Genomic DNA, 14,650 nt, shown 5'->3' on the forward strand with positions numbered 1-14,650 from the left:
CAATTTATTTTGCTGTCATCTTTTTCAGTTGAATTAAAAAATATTTATGCTGAAAGAATACTATATAGTGATAATGGTGACAGTTTTTGTACAATATGATTTATTTCCTAAGCATATATATTTGTTTCTTAGAAAGTTAATGTTTTCCCTATATTTTTATTGGCCACTCTGTGTTCTGATGCTGAAAATTCATAGAAAGTCATTTTAATTAAGCTTTTAAATTTTATTTATTTTTCGTTTCAAGAAATTGTATCAATTTAGCAGATTATAGGTTTGTTGGAAAGACACATATACATAGAGAATCCAGAAAAATCTGGACACAAAATAGTTTGTTAAAGTTGAGCTACACATAGATCTTTGAACTAGTGGCATTTTTTTTTTTACAATAATTGAGACACAGCTACACATTTCTGTATTCCTATCTCTACCATTTGGCTTCTTTATCTTCTTCTTTGTATATTTCCTCTACCTCATTAGTTTTGCTTACTTATAATTTTGATAGTCTTATAACTTCAGTTTATTAAGCCCTTTACAACCCACCCCTCACTCTGCATTCGCTTCCTTAATGGCTAATCCTGCCTTTTATTCCATCACAAATGACTGTTCAATCTGAAGATTACCTCCTTTGCTGTAGGTTAGTTTGCCATAGGTGCATGGGTTTATTTCTGAGTTCTCAATTTTGTTCCATTGTTCTATGTGTTTGTTTTGGTGCCAGTACCATGCTGTTTTGATTACTGCAGCATTGTAGTATAGTCTGATGTCTGGGAGAGTGATACCTTCAGGTTTTTTCTTTTTTCTCAAGATTCCTTTGGCAATTTAGGGTCTTTTGCGGATCCATATGAATTTTAAGATTATTTGCTCTAGTTCTATGAAAATGTCATGGGTATTTTGGTAGGGATTGCATTAAATCTGTAGATTGCTTTGGGTAGTATAGGCATTTTAACAATATTAACTTTCCAATTTAAGAGCACTAGATGTCTTTCCATTTCTTTGTATCATCTTCAATTTCCTTCATCAATGTTTTATAGTTTTCAGAGTATAGGTCTTTCACCTCCTTGGTTAAGTTTATTCCTATGAATTTTATTCTTTTTGATATGATTTTAATTAGTACTTTTTAAAAAACTTTCTCTTTCTGATAGTTCATTATTAATATATAGAAACAACCGATTTCTGTATATTAATATTATATCCTGCAACTTTGCTGAATTCATTTATTCTAATAGTTTTGGGGTGGAGACTTTAGGGTTTTCTATATAAAGTATCATGTCTTCTGCAGATAGTGACAGTTTTACCTCTTCCTTTCCAATTTGGATGCCTTTTATTTCTTATTCTTATCTGATTGCTGTGAATAGTATTTCCAATGCTATGTTAAATAGAAGTGACAAGAGTAGGCATCCTTGACTTCTTCCTGAGTTTAGAGAAAAGGCTTTCAGCTCTTCACTGTTGAGTATGATGTTGGCTGTGGGTGTGTCATAAATCACCTTTATTATGTTGAGATATGTTTCCTCTACACCCATGGTGATGAGAGTTTTTATCATGAATGGATGTTGAGTTCTGTCAAATGCTTTTTCTGCATCTGTTGAGATGATCATGTGATTTTTATCCTTCCTTTTGTTAATGTGGTATATCACATTGATTGATTTGCAAATGTTGAACCATCCTGGTGACCCTGGAGTAAATCTGACTTGATCATGGTATATGATCCCTTTAATATATTGTTGGATTTGTTTTGCTAATATATATATATATATATATATATATATATTTTTTTTTTTAAGAAGATGTTGGGAGTAGGAGTTTATTAATTTATTTATGTATTTTTGCTGTGTTGAGTCTTCATTTCTGTGCGAGGGCTTTCTCTAATTGTGGCAAGCGGGGGCCACTCTTCATCACGGTGCATGGGCAAGGGAAGCCCCTGGTCTGCTAATATTTTGTTGAGGATTTCTTACATCTATATTCATCAAAGATATTGGCCTATAAGGGAGGCAAGGATATACATTGGAGAAAAGACAGTCTCTTCAACAAGTGGTGCTGCAAAAACTGGACAGCTGTTACATGTTAAAGAATAAGATTAGGACATTACCTCACACCATATACAAAAATAAACTCAAAATGGTTTAAAGACCTAAATATAAGACCTGAAACCATAAAACTAGAAGAGAACATAGGTGAAACATTCTTTGACATAAATCATAGCAATATTTTTTTGGATCTGTCTCCTAAGACAAAAGAAATAAAAACAAAAATAAATAAATGGGACCTAATTAAAGTTAAGAGCTTTTGCACAACAAAGGAAACCATTGCCAAATTGAAAAGACAACCTATGGAATGGGAGAATATATTTGCAAATGATATGACTGATAAAAGGTTAATATTCAAAATGTATAAACAGCTCATGCACCTCAACATCAAAAAAAACAAACAACTCAATTACAAAATGGGCAGAAAAATATATATGTGTACATACAATGGAATATTACTCAGCCATAAAATGAATGAAATTCTGCCATTTGCATCAATGTAGATGGACCTAGAGAATATTATGCTTAGTGAAATAAGTCAGAGAAAGACAAAAAATGTATGATATCACTTATGTGGAACCTTAAAAATAATAAAATGAATGTATATGCAAAACAGAAGCAGACTCACAAATATAGCAAACAAACTGTGATTACCAAAGGGGAGAGGGAAGGGGGGTGCAAATTAGGGGTATGGTATTAACAGATACAAATGACTATGTGTAAAATAGATAAGCAACAAACATATATTGTATATCACAGGAAATTATAACCATTATCTTGTAATAACTTTCAATGGATCTTAATCTGTAAAAATACTGAATCACTATGCTGTACACTGGAAACTAGTATAATACTGTAAATCAACTACAATTAAAAATCTGAAGATTGGCTGCCCTTGGATCATATATTGATTTGTGGTCCGATCTGTGGCAGGGGCTATGTCATGTGAGTTTAAATATGGGTTAACATTTTGTTGGTGGTAAAGCTAAGGTTTTTTCCTTTAGGAGAAACTGTAGGCTTGGAAGGAACAATAATTGGTACATCTGAAATAAAAGATTCTGTCTTATCTAACACAAAGGAATTGTGCTCCAATATTATGCATCATCTTTTATGTACATTTTCTTATATGATAATTCAATTTATACATGATATACACAAACTATTAATTTAGGGTAGAATATATTGAATTTTATACCTCTTCCTCATCCAAGAATAAGGATATTTTATGTGCGTGGTTTATCAAAGTAAGTTATCAATGAGACTGACTGATGATATGGCCCCTGAAAGCCAGGTCATATGACCTTATAGTCTACATTTTATAAGATGATCCCCCCCAATCCCATCTATAATCATCAGGAACTTTGCCTGCTGTTAGGCATGTATTTCTTTAAGGATCATACTCCTTGGTATTTTGCATCCTGGGTATATCAGTAATGACTTCTCCAAGTGCCTCGGTGCCGTGGGAATTATGGTTCCTTCTAGTCCAGGTTTTTCTTGGTATGTTTGGAAGTGACAGTACAGTTGATGTTAGTATCCCATTTTCTCATCATTGTTTTCATTTCAGTATGTTCTTGATACTTATTGCTGCACTGAGTTTTTTTTTGTAATAAATGGATGACAGTTTTTAATTGATCTTATTTGTTTCTCATAAAAAAGAGAATAAGTCCCCTATGCATTATGCACTCTGATTTTAAGATTTAATGCCAAAGCATTAATATAAACATTATTAATACTATGATGGAGTTACATAGCTATTATTAGCAATTGTGTGTGGCATTCTAATCTTTGATTGTATAAATTAGAAATATTACACAGCATTACATGTGCTTTAAAATTAATTAATGTTCAGTTTTAGATTAAAACTGTAAACATTTAATCACATAATTCCACATTACCAAATTTTAATCTGAATTTTTAATTATAATCTCAATTTGTAATTCATTCATTCACTGATCCCATAAATGTTCTTTGAGGCCCTATTGTTTTGGGCCCTTATACTAGATGTTGGAGATACAGATATAAAAATGAGTATTCCAGAGTTTTTAGAGGGATTCATAATTTGTTTAGTGCTTGGCCAGACAACAGAATAAGTGCTCTGAAAAGAGTATGTGCATGTCATATGGAAGTTCATATATGGCCATTTAGCCCAAGGAGAAAGGAGTTACTGAAGAGTTTCCATATGGAATCATTTTTAGTCAATTTATTGAGGTATAATTTATGTACAATAAAATGGATTAACTCTACATTTGTCTGACATACATATACATCTGTGTAAACTCTACCCCAGTTAAGATATAGAACTTTCAGTATTCAAGAAAATTCTCTTGACCCTTTTCACTCTTTCCTTGAGGACCCTTTCCCATCAGCCTTCCTAGCATGGGTAATTTTTAAAATGAGTTTTTAAGATGCCCATGAGTAGTTAATTAACTATGTCAGAAGAAGGAGAAGGAAAAGCACCCGACTGAAATTAGGGCTTCTATCAGAGAGTGTAGAAAGATGAGGCTAGAGAAGTTAGTAGAATTAGATTCTAGAGACCCTGAAAGCCGTTTTAAGGGTTTCAATTTTATCCTTATGGTAATGGAGAGTCTTCAAATGGATTTTTAAGCTTGAGTCATAATAATAGTTGTAAAATTAAAAGTTAATAATAATAATAGTAAGAAGAATTTTGAGTGATTACCAAGGGGTAAGCCCTTATATGCATGACTTAATTTAACTCTGTAAGGAGGATACTTTTCTTATCCGTTAAAGATGTGAGAAGATAGAACCTCAGAAATATTAAATGAATTGCAGATTCACTATTAGTAACAAATCCTGGGAAGATTTTACACAAAAGCCCATGTCATTTCATCTTCAGTATCAAGTTTTTTAAAACATTAACAGTAAATGAACAGATAAATCTAAATCAGCAGGACTGGTAGCAGAGGTATAATACAAATGAAAAATAATGAGGCCTGTACAGGGGAGGGAAGGAAATGTCCAATTGGAGAGATAATTAGGAGATAGAATCTACAGGGCTTAATAATAAATCGTTGGGGAAAGGATTTAGTGAAGAGAGTACTGAGGGTCATTCCCAACTTAGGTGATTAGATGGTGTAATTACCTAAAATACTGAGACTAGAAAGAGAAACAGGTGTGCAAATGACCAGGTCAGTGTTGGCCTTGCTGATTTTAGGTACCTATGTGACTTCCAAGTCTTAAGTCTGGCCGGAATTTGGAAATACAGGTCTAAATTTCTGAAAAGATTTCTGGATTATTGAGAAAGATATAATATCGTTAGTTTATAGATCTTGGTTAAAGCCAGAGAGAAAATAAGTAATTAGCAGAAGAATGCTAAGAATAGAATTGGGAAACATGAGTCTTTAAGGAATGATGGGGAAAATAAAGACTATATCTAGCAGCAAAGCAAGAAGACATATAATAGAGAACAACATCTCAGAGATCACAGGTTGGTGGGTTTCATAATAGTTCAGTGGTACGACAAATAGCATGGAGAAGTGAAAGGAGAGAAGGTATTAAATGTATTAATTGCGTTTTGAATCCAGGTGATCACTGACAATTTGAGTGAAGGTAAGTCCTTTGATAGGGGAAGAAAGACTGAAATGCAAAGACATGAGTGGGGAAAAAATATAGACAATGCATGTGAAAAACTCAAGATGCTTGACTGTGAGGGAAGGGAACAGATGGGAATACGGTTATAGGAAATCATGAAACTGAGGGAGCTTTTTTTTTCCCAATGGGAAATGGGTGATGGATTTTATACAAAGAGAGACAATATACAAAAGAAAAAAACAAAAGCTGGTGAAAAAGATACATAATAGAGCAAAGTTCCTGAGGACATAGGAGGATATAGTATTTGAGCACAGGTGGAGGGATAAGGTAATGAGGGCACTGCAGCTCAGTCATTGAATAGGTTGAATGTGGGTTGGAGAGCAGGCATTTGTAGTTGAGGCAATTTCCCCAACTCTGTGTTTATGGAATGTCGGAGTGTACCTATCCTCCTTTCGTGATGGCAGGGTGGGGAGCTGCAAGGAAAACTGTGCACTCTGAGGTTCACTTAAGGCAAGTGTTGTGGGCAGCACTTTCTAATGAGGTGCAGATTTAGAGGCAATATTTATGGTGAAATTAGTATCACAGAGCAGTGAAAAATTTTTGAGAGGGAGGAGTCTTACTCATAATGGATACTTCTGTTTTAAGTTTTACTCCATGAAGCATCATTTCCAAGTTCAGAACCCTAGGTGGCCTCTAATTGTTATTAATCACCTCTCAAGAGCCAGGCCTGCTTCCTCCTATTAAGCGTGTGTTTTTGCTTGTGCTATTCTGTTGCTTAGACTGTTTTCTGTGGTTCTTCCTATTGCTTTCTCATTGAATTTTCTTATCTTTTCTCACATTTGTTTCCTTGTGATAGAGCAGGGCTCAGTCCTCCTCGTTTATTACTGTTTTTAGCTCCCCATCTATGAAGTGGCATTCATTAAGTCTGCTCTGAGCTTCTGCTAAATTCTATGCTATTAAAAAAAAAACTTGTTTGCATGGACATTTTTCCTTGTTTGTTTTAAATGATTAAGAGTCTTCAGTGTGATGGGCAAGAGACATCGGTAAGGAATAGTAAAAAAAATAAAAAAGAATATATAAACAAATTCTAGCTTAAAAATTGAACTACTGCAATTGGCCTCCTATTATGACTTTTCTTGTTTAAGTTGCTAAATTATCTAAATTCAGGCCTGTAGAAATCTTCATGAAAGAATCCTATTTTATTATGCCCCTACATTTGTATTAGCTACATTAGGTATCTCGGTCAAGAACACTTTTTAGTACAAATTATATCAAAATTAAAATAGTAAAAACAGGTGAAAATAGGTAAAAGAAAAAAGATGATTGAAGACCTATATCCAATCAACTGTTACTGTATTTAAAAAAACAGGACCATGGGCTTCCCTGGTTGCGCAGTGGTTGTTGGGAGTCCGCCTGCTGATGCAGGGGACGCGGGTTCGTGCCCTGGTCCGGGAGGATCTCATATGCCGCAGAGCGGCTGGGCCCGTGGGCAATGGCGCTGAGCCTGCACGTCCGGAGCCTGTGCTCTGCAATGGGAGAGGCCACAACAGTGAGAGGCCCGCGTACCGCAAAACAAAACAACAACAACAACAAAAACAGGATCATAATTCAGAGTATCCTGTTTTTCCTTTATGCTTTGATGTTTTTGCTTGTAGTTGCCTTTTTTAAAGTATATAAGAATCCTCAGATAAACTAGAATAAAATTAATGAGCTTAACAAGTTTTAGGTAATGAGCCTAGCTGGATTTTTTTTTTTCTGGGAATAGTCTGTGAAGATACTTTCACAAATAGTCTTAAAGTTTTAGCAGTTCAATAGGAAAAAACAAACTTTACCACATTAAATTAAAAATAGAACCATTTGTAAATTAATTTTCAGATTATTTTTACTGATTTTAATGATGCACATATTGTCCCTAGTAATATACTTGGATAAACTATATCTTACATAAGCAAAGCTCAACATAGATATTTTTGTATCATAATTAAACATTTACATACAGAAATGTTTGGTAATCAAAGTAGACTAGAAAGTTTAAATCCAAGTAACAATTTATTTTCTGAAAATGTCTGATGGATTTTTAAATCATACTTCCTACACAACTCCTTAATTTTTATATATTTTATTGACCAAACAGTATCATGTAATAAGTAATACTGTTCAGGTAATCATATCCCCTTGAATGCTATAAACAGTATAGTTATTTCTACTTCTATGAACTTTGAGATTATTAATTTCTGAGACTATCAATTAGTCAAAAAGCATAATAATCATTCACATTCATTTGTTCCCATAGTATAAGGTCTTAAGAACCGTTTCATGTATATTTATGTGTATATATATATATGGCATATATATATATATGCCATGTATATATGTGGCATATATATATGGCATATATGCTATATATGCCGTGTATATATGTGGCATATATATATATATATGGCAATATTAAGGCAATTAAGCTTGGTACTTTTGGAATTTATTTTGTTACCTTGCAAAAAAATTTTTGAAGAATAACAGGGGATCAAAGGAACCTAATCTGTTTCCTTTTCTCATGTAAGTAATACAACCAAACAGGGGTGCAGGGGTATGGTTAGGCGGTGGATGGGATAAGGCACTTGTACCATCCTCATACATGTTGCATCTCCAGAAAACACACCATCTATCTATGCTACTTACATGAGAATCTAATGCTGTTCTTTGTGAAAGTTTCACAGAACAGTGCACTATGTCTCTTCTGTCTTCCCGGGAAAAAATAGCAAATACAGTAAACAATATTTGGTATCAAGCCTCATGAAAATGAGAGAGGAAATTTTGATAATAAAAATAATCTCCTGTGTTTGTACTTCCAAATTAGGTTTGGGATGACAATAGGTGTAAGTATAATATAAAAAGTATAAAAACTTTGCAAAATAATATGATGTTTGAAATGTTCAAGCCTAAAATTGTTGATCACATTGTGATGTGAGCACCAAGAAAGAATAGAGCTCTAATACAGATGTTGCTCCTTAATCAACCCTGCAATTAGTGTTTACATTTCCTTAAAAATTTTTTTTAAAAGAAGAGAAACAGAGTGCATCTCACATGGAAAATCTAGAAATTGTATGAAAATATTTTGTTTCAAATAGATATATTTGATAGTAGATAGGCAGATAGATAGATAGCCTAGTTATAAAATTTATTTCTACACTGGGTAGTAGTTTCATAGTTTACAAAGTTAGAAAAAATTTACTTGAGAATTTGTTTCGTTTTCATGCATAACCGTCAATTCAAATGGAAAAATGTCTTATGCACATCATTAATATGTTTTGTTTACATGAATTTTCAGATTTGTGTAGAAAAGGAGGTGACTAGTTGTGGAGATCCATCTGTTTTGAATCCTAGTTTTATCTCTAAGCATGGAATGTTATACTGAGGGGAAAGGAAAAAGGGACTTGAGACAATCATCTTCAGTAGTCTAGAAGGTAAATTGCTCATTTTTCTTGTAAGGTAACATTCTGGTCCCTAAAATATATATTTACATAACAGTGAAAAGATAAAGTTTTGTAATACAAAAAAAGGTAACAAAAATGAAGTGTTTTTTAGAAATTGTTATCAGAGTTACTGTTGATTGAATAATGCATGAACTTAAAACTTCAGATTATTAGGTGTGGCACAAAAGAAGGCCACATAGCAAAACACGTTCTGCAAAAATTTGGCACTCCAAAAGATTACAGAGTACATAACATTTTTTAAATTATTCTAGAGGAAAGAAAGTACAACTCTAAAAATTTAATATTTTGAGTCTAATGTTAGAGATAAAAGATTTACTAAAGATAAAATGCAATTTTCTTTTGAAAAGGAAAAATGTTTAGCAAAAATTTCCCCTTTTCTTAGTTGCCAGTATTTTCCCCTTACTAGGGAAGTGCACCTCACAGAAAGGGCTCACCTCATTAGAACTGTTACCTTGCACGGGTCTTCTCTTTTTTTTTTTTTTTTTTTTAAGTTTAGTGTTGTCACCTAAACTTGAAGCAATTAAAATATATACTTATTTTTAGAGAAAAGTGTGGTATGAGAGCTATTCCAAAGTGAGGTATGTCTATGATTTTAGACTTTCAAGGCTTCCACTTGAAATAGTTTTAATCCCAGGAAGTATAGTCTTTCATACATACAGTATTGCTGCACTTACATTTACAATGTTAGTGTTAATGATATTGTTTTTCATATTTTTAAGCTATGAATTGGAATATTTCTAAGTGCTTTATAAGAGTAAATGTCTCTAGCATCGGTTGCCAGTTGACTAGAGAGTTTTGGCTGATGGATTCAAATATCAATTGCTGTTCTTGGGACATAAGAAAAAAAAAAAACAGAAAGAGAAATTCACTTTCTTAGTGAGTAATTGTCAGAACTAGAAATTGTATCATGTTAGTACATTTCCTAACATTTTATGAGTAATTTCTATTGTTCTTTTCACAAGCCTATAATAAGAAAAATATTTATTAATTCTATACCCAAAATAAAAGCAATAAATTCCTCCTAAATGTTAACACTGGTACATGAAATTCTTTTCTTTCAAGATAAAATCATGACAATTATGTATGAAATTAAAGAACAGTATTCTATCTTCAAAAAGAAAAAAATGTGTTGATATATTTAGATAGCACTTTATGATTTAAAATCAAGTAAATAATGATAGCTAAAATTCAAAATAATGCGAGGCAGAACATTATCATGTAAGATTTTAATCAAACCAGGAGACTAATTGGACCTATCCCTCAAATCTTAGTCAAATGCTTCTGACTTCTGAAAGAGCAAACACAATTTTTAATGTTCTCACTTGGAGGAAGAGGTATCCTTATTTAGTTTTATTATCACCATAGAAATTGGATCAGAGATTGAAATTAGAGTACAGGGTCAACTATTTTTCCTTGTCATGTGGTTACAAACATATATTGGGGTAGAATTAATGCTAAGCTTGGAATCACAAAATTACGTTCAGGCTCCTGCTCACACTTTATGAGGGGCATAATCGTAACACAAGTCACTTTTAATCTTTGAGTTCCAGTTTCATCATCTGCAAACTGATGAGAATGGTGCCTATCTCATAATAATGCAAACACATTTGAATCTTTTATAATTAATAATAATATACAGAAATAAATTCTTATTCCATAAGACTGAGTTATTGTAAATGCATATTTTGCATAAAATAAATTAGCTTTTTGTAAATCATAATGAAATCATATTGCTTTTACATGATGTGTAGAGAAAATAAATGTTGCACAAAACTGTTTCAAAGCACAGAAAATTTGGAAAACATGACTGTTGAGAATGATGCAGTGTCCTTGTTTATATGATGAGAAGCTTGATTCTACACTCTTACCATCTTTAATCAATTTGTTTCTATTATAGCAAGGGATACTGGGATTTATTTAATCTGAAGAATAATGTGAAAACCCTGGCTCAAGATATCTTTTCCCTCTTTAACCTTTCCTCTGTAGGTACAGTGTCCAAACAGAAGCTGTATTATGAGTTAATGCTTTGCTTCTCAAAACTTATCAGATCAAACAAAAAACAAACAAACAAAAAAACTTATCAGATCAATAGAGATGACCAAACCTGTTCCATCCACAAATTTCCTCTAATAAGGACAGAATAAGTATGATAATTTATGAAGGAGATTTGATTCATAATACTTGGTCATATCAATACATCTACAAGTTAAACCTCTCTTACGCACTAAGCATAGAATTCCCTGCTGAAGGCACTGCCTATTCTCTCTCCCCTTAAACATTCCCCTGTGTCTTTTTCCTTCATCTCTTTATCTGACTTAAAAAAATTGCTAATCTTTTGATTTTGATTAATCCTTTGGTTAATTTCTCCAATCCTACTTTCTTTTGAATTCATTAGGCCCGTTTTCTTCTTATCAGGGCCTTCAACTTCTCACTCTTCAGCTCTTTCTTCTAAGATTAAACATCTTTTTAAGAGTTCTCATCCTATAAAAACATTTTTTGTTTGGTCTATAGTTTTAAAAAGTACTATTCTATGTGTAAACTTTTATTCTTAACTAAACTTCTTGAGAGTCTACAGTCACTTGCCTCTGCTTTCTCACAAATCATAAGCATCTTGAATTTGGTTTTTACTACCACTTCTCCATTGAAACCTATTCATGAAGGTTTAACATGCTTTCAACTGTCATCCTCTTTGAATTCTTAACAGCATCCATTACTATTAGCTATTTGATATGTGGGTGGTTTGATGGGACTTGATAATATTTGACTAGATCCCTGACATACTTGAATCCTGCTTTGCCAATCATCTCTCTCTTGATATTTTCTAAACGAGGGAAGTCTAATGAATAATAGTGAATGGGAAACAAATTATTACATATTTTTAGCTAAACCAGTGACAATGGTTTCCATTTCTAAGCACTTGTAGAAGTAGATTATTATATGTCCCAACCCAACAGCCTATAATCACCTCTTTTTACTACTCCAAATTCAATAGAAAAAATGGAAAAAAATCCCAGATATCACACAGAGATATTAAAGTTCTCAAAAAGAAACTTCTCTTCTTTGGATAAAGTTCCAAAGTAACTAAATTCACTGTCTCTCCTCCTTATTGTCTTATTTTGTTCATCTAGACAGATTTTTCACTCAGATGTCTGGGTGGTCTGAATTCCTTCTACACTATTTGCAACGAGGGCCATTTTCACTGGAATGGGTGTGGCCATTTGAGTGCATCCAAATTTGATTTATTTAATCCCATTTCTTATGTGTTCCACTTTTCCAAAATTTCAAGAATAGCCACATTCACAAAACTATCCCTACACTCAAATTTAGAATGCAAGAAAGACAGTATAGAAATGCATTATCTAAACTCCAATTCTATTATATCAATGAAAAATAATGTACCCAGGGCCCAATGACCATTACATGCCCTTCTTGCTTTATTCCGTCATAGACCACAGCTAAGGCTCAGAGTTATTTGGAATGAACAGGATACACAGAGCACATGTAAGACAACAATAACAACAACAATCCAAACAAACAAATCCTAAAATCTTCATGGTTTCTGCTTCTTTGGGATGCTGGTCAGTTCATTCCAGTTTTCCAAAAGCCATAACGTGTGGACTTAAACTACACTGGGTGAAGTCTCCCTTCAAAAAGCTGATTATCTTGTTATAGAAGTTTCTGGCTTTCTCAACTTTGTAGTGACTTCCATAGAGATATTCCAAACCTAGAGACTCAGAGGAAATTCCAATGAGAAGTAGCATTACCTCCTCCCCAAATCGGTTGATCAGAGTTTTAATTGCCTAGGTCCTTATTAATTTTCAATATGACCATCGTTTTCCATCATCTTTTTTTCTTTTCCTTCAGTTGTAGAACCTCGTGGTCTAACAGAGAAAAATATCATTCCTTTAGTCCTATCTAAATACTGAAGGAAGAAAAAAAGCAAGAAACCATCTAAAGCAAACCTGTTTTGGAGCATCCATTCTCATGTTTCTTATCAATTCACGTCATTGTAGAGATGCTGGTTGGAACCTCATGAACTAGGCTTCGGCTAAAGATTACTTTAGTCAGTGTGGACAACAGCCATTGTTGAGAATGCATCCATATACTAAAGACAGGTGTATTTTAAGGTGATCATTATTTTCCTTAGCAAGGTCTTTACTTTTCCACAAAGGGCCACAAAGTCCTAAAGAAATGGAGCTTCCATTATTACCAGAATCCCGAGTCAACTAGCCTCCATCTTTTACTACAAATACTAACTGAACTCACACCTAATGCTAGTTTTAACCCAGAGCTACTAAACACTTTTGAGCTGGATGGTGTCTCTTCTCTCTTACGTACATCATTATCCGTTTATACTCTTTTCTTTATCACTGGGGATGGAAGACAGAAAACTAATTTAACAGTATCTAGTTCCCTGTTATTAGGGTTAGGGTTACACTACTAGGTGGCACTGAAAGAAGCTTGGAAGGAGGCAAGAAGAGCCATTTCCTTTCATTTGTTTATAAAATGCAAAGCTCTTATGTTTTTCTAAGAAAAGCAGAGGAAATAACAGCTCTTCACCAACTCAGCCTCAGACTTGATAAGGTTTTCTCCCTTTTGCTTTTCCAGTAACATTTATACATGTGGTCTTTCAGCTACCAAAAGCTTTGTGACCAATTTTATGACTTAAATCATCACTGTCTACTGGATTTGCAATTATTATTTTTCCCTTGCTGAACATTGACCAATAGAGTTCTTGGTATTAGAAATGGAATCAAGAAACATATCCACCCACAAAGACAGGCACTCAGGAATTGTGATTTGATCTAATTGGATCTAAATGCAGTGATGACCTCATTGCTAGTGGAAAACTGGAGGAAAATTGCTAGTCAAAATTATGCAGTGGAAAAATAGTCATTGAAATAACTTTCTGTGATTTTCTTGCATGAAACTCCTAATGAAGAAAAAAATTTGGGAGACCAAGAGTCTGCTGCATTTGATCATAATTGAGTAAAGGATGACTAAATGGAGGGTTAGGGCAACTGCCTTTGACTTAACTTGAGAGACTATGGAAATAAAATATCATGCTGAGTATTTTAATCAGCTCAAGTCATTGTCAGACAACCAGAGAGCTTCTAATTTTGCCCTAAAATTATTTATTTTCTGTAATAGCTGCAAGGCTGCTGAGATAGAAATAAGACTCAAAATTTGATTCTGTGGATAAAAGATAACAAAGTAACTTGAATTCACAGTATTGTCAGTTTTTATTTGAAAGTGTAACCTAGGAAGACGTAGATTTTACACAGTATAATGGCAACAATTTCTGCAATCAAAAAATGTGCAATTTTTATTTTGGCAGGAACTTGGAGAATATGTATGAGAATTTCTTCTAAGGCTATTAGTCCAAAGAGAGTAAAACATAACATTTGAGTCAAATTCATCAATATTAGTATACTTACCAGAGATTCTTGGATTAATATGTTATCTTGAGCAGCAGCGCTAATATTTTGTTCAGTTGATTGATTGAAGCTGTAACCCATCTTCAGTGATGTTTGGCTGCCGGAATATTCTTTCTATATACCTTTTTAGTTGTTTTTTTTTTTTTTT

Source organism: Physeter macrocephalus, chromosome 2, assembly GCF_002837175.3.
Source record: "Physeter macrocephalus isolate SW-GA chromosome 2, ASM283717v5, whole genome shotgun sequence".
NCBI lineage: Eukaryota > Metazoa > Chordata > Mammalia > Artiodactyla > Physeteridae > Physeter > Physeter macrocephalus.